Consider the following 17,681-nt stretch of genomic DNA (forward strand, 5'->3'; position numbering starts at 1 on the left):
GGAGTTTCATGCACTTATTATTTCAGAAACTGAAAGACAGTCATTTCAACCCCCCATGAACCTTGTATTTCAATTCATTGCTACACCAAAAGCCATCTGACCCTAAAGGCCACCTATAATTTTGTCTGATGTAATGAAAGCTATTTGATTGTCTTAATTAACGATGTTTGCTCCTCAGCAATGTTTGATAACTTATTGATCAGGACATGTTTTGTTTATATCACAGATTTGGCTTGTATCTTGGAAATAATATTGCGTTCTTTCAATTACAACATGGTAATTAGAAATGACTGGGTAAATGGTAACATGAAGAATATCTGACTTACGTTCAAAGAGAGTTTGACCTTCCAATATAATTTGACGCAATTCTTAATTTACACAAATCTCAATTCAAACAATTTTCCTTATTAATTTACATCTCAAATGAGCAAATGTGATACATGTACATAAGTTTATTATATGCCATGATACACTGGAGTCATATCATTTTGTTTGATTTTAAAACATGAACTCAAAATGCACATATTGGCAAATAACAATTAACTATGAAATTTATATGGCTGAGGATCAAAGAATCTCAGTTTGTACAATCAGACTCTGCAGTTATTCAATTGCCATTGATTTGAGAACTGTGACTCCTCCTTATAGAAAATAGTAGACTTAATTTGTGAACTCATTATTTCTGAATTTTCTTTTTTACAAAGAAGACAAGATGTGTTTGTGAAACACTGATGCCCCCATATGGCAGCTTATGGCGAAGGTTAAAGTTTCTCAAATGCAAGTCAAAATCCAGGCCAAAAGATAAAAAATGTTGGTACCCAAAGAAAGGTCTTGTCTCAAGGAATACACATATGAAATATGAAAGTCATAGCTCCAACCAGTCAAAAGTTATTGGCAAGGTTAAAGTTGACAACAGACAGACAGGACAAAACAAAAATATACCCCCGGGATCTTTTGATCCCGAGGCATAAAAAAACTCGGCCAAAATTTGAAATTTTATTGTCAATCATAAGAATATTGGTACACACTACTATCTGTAGCTTTAAATTTGCACATTCAAAGTGCAAATAAACAAGCAGAAACATAGATATAAAAATTCTGATCACAGTTAAACTAAAAATGAACTGCCTATATGGGCAACATATTCTAGTCCAATAACCTAATTTATCACTTGACTGTCTATATTATTCTCTTATAATACATGTAAAAGCAAACTTCTCTCACTCTCATGGACTACTTTATATTCCCAGTTCATGATAATAAACCTTTCAGGTGCTTCGTTGGCCTGATTATGTTAACAGTAACAGTTTGGTGTTTCAGGAACATTGTATTGTCATGACAGTAATACATTGGTTAAAGTCCTGCCCTATCCTAAACCAGAAGTTTGGTGTTATTAACATTTTAATTTTGTGACCATTTTCTGAAGCAAAAAGCTTCAATATGTTATAGCTTTATACAATGAAAATTTTCCATAATTTGAACATGCATGTCCTTAATACGCTAATAATTTCTTATAATACAATGAGGTTTTTTTGGGGGGGGGGGGGGGCATGTAATGAAAGAAACTGATATCATAATATCGTTTTAAGAAAATATCAGTATTTTGTATCACATTTGTATTGAAAATAATTGACTAGTTATAAAGTAAATATAAGTAAATATAATTGTACCATAGTGAAATATTGAATAGCTTGCTAAAAGTCCAGCTAATACCAACTGAAACAAAATGAGTAAAAATTTGCCATTTTCATTTCACAATTAATTCACACAATTTCAATCAGTGAACAATTTTGTAAATATTAAAAAGTTTTTTGACTTTTTAAAATACACATCATAAAACCTACATACAATCTGAACACATGCACACTTTAATATCTTAACTCTAACCTGTGAGTTAAACACATGGATATATATACACCACCTAACATTTCTCAATAATCAGTAAATAAACAACCCAAATCTAGTGCATTGTCCATGACTTCTTTGAACGCACTGTATGTTTCGGTGACAGGAATGCTCAGAGTGTTGGAACGTGTTTGCATAAGGGGTAGCAAACACACTGAAATTTTCTTCTGCTTCTGGATGACGAAACTTTAATTTGAGTGGTGGAGAAAACCCCAAAGGTGGAACTGAATCCAACCCAGTGACAAAAGCCAAGATAGATTTGAATTTGTCGGGCGTATCTACAAATAAAAACTATAGGTTTTAAAATAGCAATAGTCAACTTTTGATAATTTGGTTTACTAATAGCAATTCATGCATATATACATATATGTGCAAAGTAAGCTAAAATGCACCTTAATTTTATATTATTAGTAAAAATCTTTGAAAGTACCGGTATGTGATAATTTAGATATTCATGAAAATATTATCCTTTGACATTCCACAATAAAGGTCCTATAAAAACCTGTGAATTTTATTTTTTAAGATGTCACCCTACAATGGGCACTTCATCATCTTGTGAAATTATTTGTTTCAGGTATAATTTTATAGCTCAATGGAAATGACATTTATAATACTTAACTGACTTACAGATCCAGAGTTTGAATTAATTCAGAATGGATATGTGATTACTTGAATAAAAGGGTCTTTGATGATCATTTTAGAATCCCGAATTGCTATTTTCCTAGTACTTTTTCATTTCTGAAGATAAATGCTTGACATGCATACATCTTCAAGGTAAAATCTCAGTTGTGCTGATTTGAATACATTTCCTAAAGGTGTTGAGAACCCATAATCGTTCACAGATATATGCATACAATCTTAAACAAGAGGCCCATGGGCCACATCGCAGCTGAACAACAATTCTTGTATCTCTGTCGAAATTTATAAACATGAAACTCTTCTAAAAGACTGTTAAACTCACCAAAATTCTCAAATATATTCCAAGTGACAATACATAAAAACAATGTATAAAAAGAAGCCTACTTTTTTGGACATCAATATCCCAAGATCAAAGATGCATCAGGCCTATATTAAAATATTGTTTGTTTGCCCTTAGCCAACCGACCCACAAAAATCGGCCCGACTCAAAATATTTTATTGCTTTTTACATTTACAATTTTTTATTGAATCATTTCAACCTAATTTGTTTTAACCCATTTAAAAACTTTGTTGAGGTCTTTTAGATGCTTTGATTAGTAGCATTAAAAATAAATATAATTTTCTAAATCTGTGGTAATCCTAGACTAGCTTTTTTGTTCATTCAGTGCATACAGCCCTTGCCGCCTTGGATATTTACTGCACGCAAAGGTGAGAATTTAGGGTGTGAAATCTACATGTTCTGAGGATTCAAGTTTGCTCAAAGAGGGACACTAGGGTTAGGTTGGGGTTAAAATTGGGGATTAATTTTACATAATAATAATATAATATTAATGCATGTATTATAATAATTATTATTTATATAATAATAATATAATAATAAAATCGCTGAACATTTTTCCTTAAGAATAGCAAGGCCACATTAGTCATACTGATATTCAGAATCTTCATGTAATGATCGAAGATTAAAGTCTGATTATGTCATGAGACTTGGACCCACAATCTTTCACGGGAATGTAGAAGGAAGATTTTTCAAAAACAACCTTCTGAAGAGCAGCAATTAAGCAAAATGACACAGTCGAGCATTGTGACCCTTATGCTTCTTGTTATAATTTTAAGAAGAAAAAATAAAATATTTTTTTCTACCTACCTACCCATCATTAAAAATCTGGGTCGGAAAAGGGCAAACAAACATTTTTTTTTAATTTTGACCACAACTGACCCATCTTGTTATCTTTTGGGTCCCTGTATTGTTTTGGGGGTCATGGTTTTAACAAATAAGAATCTTCACTATATAAACATGTTCAAGCTTTGGTATAAATTATTGGCATTTCTGATGCAGTGGTTCTTGAGAAAAAGATTTTTAAAGACACACACCTTATTTTCACTGTTTTGTGATTATATATCTCCATTTTGAAAAGGTTTAACCCTTTATTTTAACAATTTAGAATTCCCTTCCCATAAGGATGCTTTGTACCAAGTTTGGTTACATTTGGCCCAGTGGTTCTTGTATTTAGAGAAGAAGTCAAAAATGTGAAAAGTTTATAGACAGACAGACGGACAGATGGACAACAGGTGATCAGAAAAGCTACCTTGAACCTTCAGTTTAGGTGAGCTAAAAAGTCTGGATCCTATTCCCATCATTTACAATAAATACCTTCTATTTCAACTAAATAATCTCTCCAGTAAGTCTGTATTCTTGATTCATTTATATACTTGTTACTGCCTTCCTCAGAGAACTCAACAAGGAACATGTTGTCCATTTCCACTGCATCAAGAAGAAGGTCGCTTTTATGGACAAAGAGTCCTCTCATGGCATCAGGATAATTTCTAATCCTGTCAAGTACACCAAGGCATTGTAGACCTTTGGTGAATCTGTAAAACAAGATAATTAGGATTTTGAGATAAAAATTCTTAATTCATCCTGTGGTAACAAGTCGACCCCTATTTTGCTTCACTGACTTTACCCCAGGAAAAAGCAATTACCATGTACAATAAACTATAACTTTTTTTTAATTATAATTAATTAACTTGCCAAACCTTTTAATAAAATCATATATTCCAAACCATATATTTTAAAGTCATTCAAATAACCGTTAATAAAGGTTCATTACTTAATAAGAGATCCTTGCATGCAAGTCTATTTCTAGCATTTTATATACAGGTGAGGTAAAAAGCACACACAGTTACGTAAAACTCACTGTTTAAGTGACTTCTCAATCCTTGTTACAGCTATATGCCTACATAAAGCATGGACAAGCTCATTTTTTCTTTTTGGCACAGCTAATGGAAGAGCACCAATATAATCCAAAAGTGGCCTCATTGGATCAACAGCATCAAAAAAAGATGAAATATCTGTTGACATTTCAATCTGAAACAAAGATTTTTCTTTTGGAAACATATCTGCCACCAATTTAGCAACACAGGAACTGAGCAGACAGGTAATGGGTAATATAGATACCAATCATTCAGTGTAATATCAACAAACAATTTCAAAAAATTGTGGTCCCCCGCTTTTGGTGTCTTTGTGGGTGAGATGTCATTATATGTATTTACAGCATATTGTGTCAAATATGAATGCCCTATCATATGTCATTCAAAAGTTATCACCAAAGGTGAATTTTTTGAAAATTAGGTCAAACATGAAGGTCAAGGTCAAGGAGTCAGAAATCATAGCATGCTTGGAAATTCTTGTCACAGGTAATACACATGTATAATATGAAAGCCCTATCTCTTGTCATTCAAAAGTTATGGACAATTTAAAGTAATATTTAAATTTTTTAAAAGTAGGTCAAACTTCAAGGTCAAGGTCATGGGGTCAAAAATCATAATGTATTAGAAAGGTCTTGTCACAGGTAATACACATGTGTAATATGAAAGTCCTATCTCTTCTCACTCAAAAGATATGACCAAGGTTAAAGTTTTTGTGAAAGACAGACAGACTTACAGACTGACGGACAGACAGATGAATGAGATTTAATGTCCCCTCACTTTCCTTAAAGTGGGGGACAAAAATTTAAAACATGGGAGATATCCTTGATTAATGAGGGTAAATATTTGATAGATATGAATATGCAGGATTTAGTTCAGGCCATTCATTAATATAGTTTGTGCAATTTATTTGATAGAAATTGAAAGTGTTACAAATAACTGCATTTAAAAACCAGAAGTCTCTGATGAGACTGAAGCTCTACTGGTCTGTACGTATAACAAAGGAAAAGTAGCACTTGGATTTGAAACTTTGCAACATGAAACAATAAATAGAATTATGTATCTTAATGTTAAGTCTACTTCTGTGCCACGTTATATTGAAATCAAACAAAAACTATAGGAGGAGTAGCATTTTGAAAAATTGTTTATACAGACAGACAGACAGAAGGACGGACGACGGACATGTTACTATTGCACAAGCTCTTCTGGTCTCTGACCAGTAGAGCTAAAAACAATTATAATTATATACAGAAAATTTACTCATAGCTATAATTGCTTACACAAACCTTAATTACAGTGGTATTTTGATAAAAAATAACTGTCATGCAAACGAGGATTAATTTGATTTATAAATCAAAAATACCTGTTGAACTTGTTTCTTGTATTCATCATCAACAATGTCATCTATGGTTGGATCTGCTGAATCCGGCCCATAGGCCAAAAGCCCAAACATGAACTCTGACATAAATCTTGGTGCTGGTCCACCATGCACCAAGCAATAAGCTATTATCATCCCATAGGTCTCATAATCACCGTTCTCTTCAGCTAAAATAAGGTAGTCATAATGTGATGGAAAAACAATTACAGATTTCAAACCCATTCAAGTTTTTGACTATTCATAAAAAAACTGGAGTGAGGAGTGAGGAAAGGGGGAGTAGGTGAAGGTTATATAATAGTAGCTGTTATGGAATTTCACTCATCTGGTAGATACTTGTTTGCTCATCAAAACCACAATTATGATAAAACCTAGAAGCGGATCAAGAAACAGATTTTTAAAGAATGAATGTAAATTTACTATATGATTAATGGACTGAGTCCACCACAACACCAGAATTACATGTATACCCCTAATTCTGGGATCACAAATTCCACAAATTTAGAGATCGCGGCTGTCTTTCCTGAACACCGTAACAAGGCACTTACTTTTCTGATGCCAAGGAATATAGAGAGCAAAAAAGACAAAGCATCTCTCTTTTTTTTTTTTTTTTTTTTTTTTTTTTTTACAGTTTACCGGTAGCCCCAAATTTATGGGCCCTGCATGGGGATGAGGATCATAAATCTTACAATTTTTTTTTTACCATTACCCTATACTGTTATTACAAATTTATATCAAAACTATAAATACCTAACAGGTTTTGCAACAGCATCTTCCTTCTGGACTCCCCTTCAAATATTGCAGACTCTGACACTGCTTTCATAATCATTCTCATGAATTCCCTTGATGGACCACCGTCATCAATTCCTTTTTCTCCCGAAAATCTTACAAATAATGGCTGGTCAGCCATGAATTTTTCTCTTCTGAATGAATCTTTAGTGGCCAACACATTGTTCCTGTCCACATTAATAATATTTTTTTTTACCATCAACTTTTATATTATTTCTTAGTTGTTTAAGAATTTCTTCAGCTGTCATATTCCTGCAGGAGAAAGCAGAAAAAGATATTAATTTTTCAATGGCACACATACCGGTACTTTTGCAAATGTGAATATGTACATACCGGTTTATAAATTACATGTATCCATAAAGATGCTGATTAAAAATGTAGATGTGAATAGCTATATATAGATAATGAAAGAATTTTTAAAATCTTTAATTTTTTTAATAAAATACATGTATATATTCATGGAATAATAAGACTTTTTCAGTTCTTTCTGCAATTCTGCATATCTTAATATGCTTCCTAAAATTGAACTAAAAATGCAAAATTATTTTGATTTTATCTATAGATTTGGTCGTCACATATTTCTGCTGACCTCAGAATGACATGAAATACGTTATTCATGACATAATGGTCTGAGACCATTACACATGTAAAGATTCTGACCATGTAATTTTCACCTAATCAGAGTTAAAAAAAAAAGAGAAGATTTTACACAAATTTAAATCCAAACTAACATCTTTGCAGCCTTAAAGAACAGAAATTAGTGTCTATTAAAGGATGAGGTCTTATATGTCAGCAGCCCATTTTTAGTAATATAATGAATTAAAAAATCAATCGTGATTTCTATAATTGATCCAATTAAGAGTGCATATAATTGATATATCCTGATTAGTATCTATAGATCAGATATTTTCTTATTGTAATGACTGATGCATTTAGTAATCAGTATTATTTTTAGACTCAGTAAAATTGAATTCCATTCTGTTTTGTGACCCCGTCTTTTTAATTAATAAAAATGAATAAAATGGGCGAGCCCTAGTACAATACAGGATTACATGTATGTATATGAAGAAATTAAGCAGACTGGACAAGACTTGCTTACATACCATGTGACATTGTTATTGCCAAAATTTCAAAAGAATCGTGAAAACTTAACTTTGAAAATTAACATCCGTTGAAATTACAACTAGCAAAATTAATGATATATTATCACATTAATGTGCAACAAAGGCAAATACAGTCATGTCAAACATGCATATCAAAATGTACATGTATGTGCGATCAGGTAGACGAGTAGCATTATAAAAGGTTCAGAGTTTTCACATCAATTAGGTATAAACAACATCTGATTCAGAAAATTTATAATGGGGAAGGTCATGCAACTTGACTTTTGCATCTTATAAAAAGTTATACATGAACGCAGTTAGATACGTTTTTCTCCTATGTCAGCAAACCCGCAAGCTACCTTAAGATGACAGATCAACTTACCTGATACTCAGGGGTCTTGAAACACTATCAGCATTTTTGTTGAAAACAATCTAAGAAAATAGATTTTGTTATTATAGAAAATATCATTTTTGTTTTTTTCTAAAATGCTAATTCCTAGTTTTTAAAAATAAATTTCATTTAATCAAATTACCGTTGGGGTTCCTGAATCAGATGGAATGTGTATTCCTGAATCAGCAGAGCTTTTGGTCTCCTGTTTTTCTGTCTGTAAAATTTGACACATAAAATATTATGATATATTGACTTATGAATTCTACCAGTAGATTGTCCAATATTTATTCATATGACAGCTGGTGCAAATATTAAATGTGATCCAACATTGATAAGCTACAACATTTGTTTTAACCTTAATTCACTTCAGGAAATTTTACTTATTATAATAGATGAATCATTTGATAAAATGTAAATGTCCCAGGTTACCGTTTCCATCATTTTTTGATGAACTTTAACAAAAACACACATACCTGCTAAAGAAGTACAATTGAAATCAATATAAGGGGAAAATTCCAAGATTTCATCACTGTCACTTCATCTATTTTTACCTGGAGAAATTAACATGAACAAAAACAAATTTCTATGGAGATTTACAATGGGAAATGTTGACATCTTTTCTTCATTCGGAAGTACTCGGGACACCTGGCTCACACAATTTTTCAACGTTACCATCCGGGTACTTTTCATGTCATTTGCAATGTAAAATCCCCATAGTCTTCTTATTTTTGGTTGTGAATTTAAACCTAAAGAGTAATGATACAAAGGGGCATTTCAAAACAGAAAATCTGGACTTTTTTCATTCCAGTGGATGAACGAAGTTTAGGCACAAATGTATTAATTATTATCAAAATATAAAGCAAAAAGTGGTGGAAGCAGAAACTTGGGACAGAGTATAGCTGGATTTTTCGCATGTTTATGTTGCTTCAGTAAAATAATTCTATTAATTAATGTTGTTTACCGTTGGTGCTCTTGATTCTGAGACATCAGATTACAATTCTTCAACCTGTAAAATCAAAACCCAAATCAATATAACTCAAGTTTATGAGTAACAATTATAATTAACATGTTAGCTAGAAAGAATGATCATGCAGACTTAAATTATAATGACTCTGCATGATTTGTTGATACTTCTTTGTAACATACTGTACATATAAACATGTATTTTGTGTCATCTGCATGACATCTCAACATTGCTAATAAAATAAGTTTTGAAGTATTATATACAGCACTCATGCAATCAACATAATGAATATAAATAAATCTTTCAATTTTCTATTAAGTGTTACATTCAGGACATATCATTTTCCTTTTTTAATGAAAGATTGAATTGTACATGAACTTAACCTTCAAGTTCAGTTTTTCAAACTCAAGAGGAAACAAACAATTCTTTGATGCTTTAACAGCACAATATACCAATTAGATATCTTTTAACTTCTTGACCCCAACTCCTTAACTGCATGATCCATACACGAGAGCATACAAAAGAAGCCCATGGTCCACATCACTCACCTGAGCAATAATACTCATAACAATATCAGCTTTATGGAGTCATATACAAAATATCTGGACAACGTAGTATCAACAATATGTCAAGATGCTTGCACATAAATAATACCATATATTATATTAGAGTTTTTGAGAATGATTTCAAATTTTTTCCTATGTACAATAATAAAATAGCATGGAACCCCCCCCCCCCTCCCCATAATGTGGCCCAACCTTACCCCCAAAGATCATGATTTTGAAAAACTATTTGAAGATGCTTTCACTGAAGTTACAGCTTTTCAAGGCGAATGGTTTTAGAAGAAGATTTTAATCTATATATTCCTATGTAAAAATTTGAACCAACTTCCCCATTGTGGTCCCACCCTACCCCTGGGTATCATGGTTGAACAAACTTGAATCTATACTACCTGAGGATGTTTCAAAACTAGTTACAGCTTTTGTGGCCAATCGGTTTTTGAGAAAAAGATTCTTAAAAAATGACAACAATTTTTCAATAATTCTAAATTATCTCCCCTTGAAAGAGGGCATGACTCTTCATTTTAACAAACTTGAATCCCTTTCAACAATGGAGGCTTTGTGCCAACCTTGGTTAAAATTGACCCAGTCAGACAAAAAGTGATCAGAAAAGCTTACTTGACCTTTCAGCTCAAGTGAGCTAAAAATCAAATAAATATAATTAAGTTGACAAAATCAAATTACTGTTGAACTTGTTTCTGGGTTTGAAGGTATTTCAGCTATGGTTGCAGTTTTGGGCTCCGAATCCTTCACCTGTAAGATTTGATACAAAGAGCTCTGTTCAATTGGAAATCCATGCAGTTTTAAATGCTCAAATGAATCAATTTCATCAAAAGTATAAAACACTGTTTTTGATATCATATAAGAGAGGTGCGAAATTAAAAGTATTAAGACATATGATAAAAGATGCAAGATATGTGCTAAAAAAAATCATATATATTTCATAAATTATTTTCTTCTCCTTCCCTTGCATTTACAAAATAAAACTTAAATTGTTCTATAAAAATCCTGTATATATATATATATATATATATAATACACACACACACACTCACACATGTATATGTATGAGTCTTGTTTATATACATTACAAAAGAAATTGAAATTTTTTTAGCTTAACCTGTGACCTCAGACATGCCTAAATTTTTCACAAAAGCTTTTCTTTTCCAGGAAATTAGAATATATATATCGAAATGCCAAAGACAACGACACCCTTTCAAAATAATAATGTTTACTGTACTGCTTTATCACAATGTCAACTGATTAGTAATTAAAACATACCTTTTTATCTTCTTTCCTTCTCTTTGATTTTCTCAAAACTAGTTTAGGCAGACTTTCAAATTCATCATCACTCTCATCCTGAAATATTTTTTTACTTTTCATCACATATTCAATGAAATAATAAATAAAAGGTCAAAACAATGCAAAATGAGGCAAATGGATGGGGCAGTTTGTAACTATATAAAGGGCGTTCTTCTGCATACATCCTACATAAACTTTAATTTAAACATTGAAGTCTACTTGTAGTCTAACTAATGGTTTGGAGGATTTCCGGGGAGGGGGGGGGGCTGCAATATTTATTTCTCATAAGCTTTGTTACTACATATATTTTATAACGTTGTCCAGAACATGTACACCTCTTGATCAGTGCATGAATATTATGACAAATACTTACTCCTTGTAGTATGTAATATACCTATGAGTAGTGTATCAGCCTTAACTGATTCACATTAGATAGTTAAAATGATCGAAGCAGTTAAAAGGATGGACAAGCTAGAAAGTATGACATTTCTGTAATTTTTTTTTTACTTGCTCATTATCAATTTAAATGCAGTGATCTAGGGAAAATTAAACTTACAAATTTACAGAAGAAACTTGACACATTATGAGGCTACTTAATAAGTTCCTCTCTTGATAATTTTGAATTCTATATGCATCCAGACCACGTTCTTTATGTTTAACATACATTAAATGATGACAGTTCGACACCCAAGTCTGACAACTCTGCGAGTGCCTAACACGATAAAAATAGAAATGAATGAGTTTTGAAAACCCGGAAAAACAAGTGTAAGATTTCTTTAACAAAATATATTCTTCTTTTAAAGAAATCTTAATTATAATGGTATTAAAATAATTGATGATATTACCTGACATCACACCGTTGTTTAGATCTTGTCTGTAACTGGTATCAGTCCAAGCAGGCCAATATTAAAACAACAGTGTTATGTTCTTTATGTGTATGTCTTGATAGGATTTGAACAAAACTCTCAGAGGATTTTAAAATCCAGTGGAAAACCTTAATTTACTATACTATATATGAAACTACCTGCCTAAATTACTAGAAAATTCCTGCTGCAGGATCGCAATACTCTCTTCCTAATAATTGGCCAGCATTTTTTTTATTTTTAGGTTTACAAACACCAGAATGAAAAAGTTCCATAGGAGGAGGAAATAAAACATTTTTTTTTGGATAAATTATCTACTTTTGTACATTCATTTTTGCTTCTTTTTTGATGCTCTTCTAACAGAGCCTCCTTGCCACTTGCCACACAATGGTTACAAATAGAAAGATAGGACCTTTAATTGTTTATTTCATTGTCTGCCAGTTGGGGACAGTGATATAAATTTTGAGATGTTGGTCAAAATACAAATTTTTTAACTCTTTCAAGATATCTTCATTTTTTTTAAAATGTGTGTCAAGTGATTGTATAGAAATTGTTCTAAAAATATACTTGTGACCTTAAGTAAATATTCCTATCATATAACAGACAGGGAAGGGGGGGAGGGGTACAATTTTTTCAATTAAGAGTAAAATATTTTTTCTGGTTGCCACATTCAAAGACGATACTACATGCATGTATATATTTGTATATACTTGTTTTCTTTAATAGTTGAAATACTTCATTTCTTTTGGCTATTGTTTATTTCACCCTCAAATGATCAACTTCACTTCTCCCATAGTTTTATTCATTACATCTGATGCATAAGTGATCCTATTCTGAAGAATGTTGCTTAGACTGTAACCTACAGCAGAGACCTAAACAATGTCTCTGGCTATAGCTAACTTGGGCAGTTTTTAACCTGTGGGAGAAAATTAACTTACATGCAGATACTTTTGAATACATATACATAATTATCTCACCAACATGTCATTGTGCAACAAAGTTGTCAGCATTTTATTTGTCCTCTGAACAGGTGAAACATTTTGAATGGCACTCCTATTGATAAATTTTACACTAAACCAAGCTATGATGCTGCTATGGACTATGCAGATCTACCTTTACCTATTTACCCGCTTAATTCCATTTTTCTCCATTTTTTTTCTGAAAATTAATTCAAAAATTTCAACGGTAAACCTAAAAATTAAAAAAAAAATGCTGGCCTATAGGAAAATAAATTCCTGCAAACATGGGACTGAAATCAGGCAGACATAGAAAAGGGAAATAACTGCACCAAACATTAATTGAAATGCTTGAAAGTAATTTTGCATTTCAATTGCCCGTACGAAAGTTCGAGGCGGAATAGGCACGGCTTGGGCACGGCTAAGGCACGGAACCCGCACGGGTTTTTAAAAAGCCGTACGGGTTCTGCATGTCCAAGACACGGACACGGATTCTGAGTCTGAAAGTGAGGAATCCTCGCTCACAGAAACCCGTGTGGAGGCACGGAATCCGTGTCCCAGAGAGACGGTTTTTAACTCAAGCGGGTTTTGCTTCAAACTGTTCATTTATATCTCACGGCTTTTTACTGAGCATGCTCAATCATAACTTCCTTTATTTGAATATTAAATTGGAGGGATTCATGGTCATGAGCTAAGAATGTGTCTTTTTTACTCTAGTTAAAGGATATTTAACTAATAGATGTCAGTTGGAATTGTATTTATGTCAGTCTGGAATGATTTCATCACTTTTGAACTAAATGCAGTAAGTGTAATATAGAATAAATAAGTCATTTTCAATTTTCATGAAATTTCTGTATTGCAATGTTGACAATGAACCTGATGAGTCTTTGTTTATTTGAATGACTTTAGTTGGACTTTCACTAATTAATCCCTAGACATTTTATGTGTCATTTATGATTACTATGTTACAGAAAGTTTTATTTAAATTAAATTCTTTCTCAGATTGTGCAAACTTAGATTAGATAAAATTACAATTGAATTGTACACTATCATTAAATTCTTAATTAAAAGCTAGCATGGATTGTCACTGATAAAGTAAATTTTTAACACTTAACAGAAAGTAAATGGACACATTCATATAAGATTTTTAACTTTTAAAATTCTAAAACTAAGCATAAAAATAATGTAAAGCATTGTGAAGTTTTGGTTTCAGTCACCATTTTGGCATCTACAGTTGCATCAGGAGATTCTCTAAAGGCCCTGACCTAGATCTAAACAAATGCACAGATCCCGTGACTCCATATATGGTATGTCACACGGCTTTTTTTGACACGGGTTTCCAAAAATCCGTGTCTCCATATATGGAAAAGGACACGGGTTTTAGACACGGGTTTACAGAATCCGTGAGTCCATATATGGAAACAAGCACGGCTTTCTGACACGGGTTTTGTAAAACCAGGTGATCTAATTTAAATAATTCGGCCAATATCCCGTGCCGTGTCCGTGCCTCGACCACTTTTAGGCACGGCTTTCGATACATATTTTACATAGGAGCAGGAATGCTAAAAGCACGGGTTTCTGGAAACGGAATCCGTGCCTGAGCCGTGTCTAAGCCGCCCGGACTGTTTCGTACGGGCGGCTAGACAAATCAAAATTACCTGCAGAACTTTTTCATTTGCTAATTTGATTTTTTTCTGTGGTTCTCCCTGAATAAGAAATAATTTAAAAGTATAGAAAATAAAAAAAACTTGCATGATATCATCATAAGGAAATTGACCATAAGAATTTTTATATGGATAAATTTATCAATTTTAATGATAATCATAAATACCGGTAGATATATTAATTAACTTACTGACTGTTTTTTAATAATGACAGAATCTTCATCCGCCCCTGGTGATATGATTGCAGATGTAAATAGGTACAATCTGATGGGGTAAGTTCTTATTTCATTGTAATAACCTTCCAAGGTGAAGGGGTCTCCATTACTTAATGTGTCCTGAATTGGAGCTCCAGCATAGTTTCCAATATAATAGTTGTAGTCCTTCAATTGAAGACCCTGTATCTTATTTTCACCATTTGGAAAATAAATTTCTAGAAATTTCTCCTTCATTTCTGCTAAAGTGGTACTTTTATGTATATCTATGACCTCCTTACCACCAGTGACTCTCGAGTACACAGAATTTCTTTTTTTTTTGATCATCCAACCAACATGAACTCTTCTGGTGGTGGATATATTATTTGACCTGCCGAATTGCTTCCTTTGTATATTCCGGTGAGAGCTTAGTTCTCTTAACTTTCTAAGTGTGGGAGAGTCTGGCACTGCAATATCAAAAAAGTTTCAAATTCAACAGCATGCATCTAATCAATGCAAATATTAAGGCATAATTTTCGTTTTCATGTGTAATTATTAATACTGATTTATCATATTTTTCTTTTTATCATACAAAAATGAGTTGTAGGTCTGCAAATATTCTAGCATTTATATAATTACACACATTGCACAATGGTTCTGCAGCGATTTCTCAATCTTGCTCTGTCCCAAACTGTCAATACTCCAAGTTTTTCAAACTCGGCATCGGTCAAGGTTAGTACTTCTTTAGGTCCAACCTACAATAATTGAAGAACAATTTTCAAGAAATCGATCTGAACATTTTTTTTTCAGGATGAGCATTAACATATTAAGAACATTAATCTCCTTATTAATTCACTTCTCTTAAAAGAGCTATTTAATTCAATACTGAGTAAATTATGATCACACAAGATCAGTTTTGCATGAAAATGGAACAACAAAACTCAATTTCATCTCAATGAGAAAATATATATATGCCTAATTACAAAACGTAGGGTACCTGTAGTTTACAATATACCAATATATTTTTGGCACTTTTCTGGTAAAGAAAAAGAACTTTAGAATAATCTGTCTCAGGACTATTTAGCCCACCTAGCCAAAATTGTGACTGAGTATAGTTTTCTTTATAGACTCACCTATAACCTATAATTGTCACCCAAGCAGTTCAATTTCATATATTAACAAAATGGAATATGAATAAATAAGTAAAATGAATGATAATTTTTTTTTTCAAGAACATGTAATGCATTAATGTTTCCCTTATGTCTGGGTTCTATGTTTAAATAGAGCTGGCAATCAAACATTTGATTTAATTCTTTTGAAGAAAAATTAGGCTTTAAATCATTGATAAAATAAATTTTAAACAATTTACAAATGAATTAAAAAATAAGGAAAAACATACATCCCCTTTAGTTATTGTACACAAAGTACATTATTGACACCCACACTAGAATATACACTTTAGATTTTTTTGGATAGATGTCCATCATCCATGTCATCTGAGAATGTAAACCTCAAAAATATTTAACGAAATGCTTGTGGCTAAGACAGTAATGGTCATTTAATATTATTCAGTTTCATCAGAGTATATATATCTTTTTTCATGGCACTTAACCAGTGGTAATTCTTTCTTTTAAATTGTTCTCTCCCTGCATGATCCCCTAATTTTTTTTCACCTAATCAAAAACCATTCAACTGTGTAAATTACAGAACTTTGGCAATGCAAGTGGAAAGACGTCATTTTAAAAGTCAGGCTAAACAGTGTCTGTAGGATAATATCAGTTTGATGATAGCATGTTCCATCTATAAACTTAATAAAAACCTTTATTAATTAGTTGATAAGAAAATATTTACGGACAAAAGAACTATTTTGCTTCTTAAAGAGAATTAAATAGGTACTGTTCAGTAAAATATGTATAACAATGGGGAAAAAAACATTAGAACTTGAACCATGCTTTTTTGAAATAGGATCCGGTGGGGCCAATTTTTGGCCCCTGAGAAGGTACTGATAAATCCTTACCGATCCCCAAGTGCGTATGAGAAATATGAAAAACTGTCTCATATCGACTTAAAAAGCCATATTATATGAATTGATTAATATGAAAGTTTCCGAGTTACCTTTTCTAAAGGATAAAAAATACGCGTCCATATAAAAAATTTGCTTGGTGCACCCCTTTTCAAAAGAAGTTATGGACCCGCGTATATTAATGTTACTTGATTTTTTTAAACTTTAAAAAAATTAAAACAGTATAGTTCCATCCTTTTCAATGTACAAATTATTACAATTAATCTACCTTATGTTCCTCAAACAACTCTTTACAATGTAAAAGAGCAAGCTCTCTTAGGATTTCGTCCATTTTTTTTAGATCATGCGCAGACAATTATTTCCGTGAAGATAATTTCCGACGGCGAGTTGTGTGTTAGCGCGACGGCGTGTTGCTTGAAAGCGTGTTAGCGCGACGGCGTGTTGTGCGAACTTGTGTTAGCGTGACAGCGCGTTGTGTGTTAGCGCGACGGCGTGTTGTGCGAACTTGTGTTAGCGTGACAGCGCGTTGTGTGTTAGCGCGACATCGTGTTGTGCGAACTTGTGTTAGCGTGACAGCGTGTTGTGTGTTAGCGCGACGGCGTGTTGTGCGAACTTGTGTTAGCGTGACAGCGCGTTGTGTGTTAGCGCGACGGCGTGTTGTGCGAACTTGTGTTAGCGTGACAGCGCGTTGTGTGTTAGCGTGACATCGTGTTGTGCGAAATTGTGTTAGCGTGACAGCGTGTTGTGT

General features: G+C 32.7%; 1 pseudogene; it reads right to left on the reverse strand.

Moving 5' to 3' along the window:
• Positions 1-437: 437 nt before the first annotated feature.
• On the reverse strand, positions 438-17,264 carry LOC133185640 (G2/M phase-specific E3 ubiquitin-protein ligase-like; annotated as a pseudogene).
• Between the last annotated feature and the right edge of the window lie 417 nt (positions 17,265-17,681).

Source organism: Saccostrea echinata, unplaced genomic scaffold, assembly GCF_033153115.1.
Source record: "Saccostrea echinata isolate AGI-Se365-2 ecotype Australia unplaced genomic scaffold, CSIRO_AGI_Sech_v1 ptg000012l, whole genome shotgun sequence".
NCBI lineage: Eukaryota > Metazoa > Mollusca > Bivalvia > Ostreida > Ostreidae > Saccostrea > Saccostrea echinata.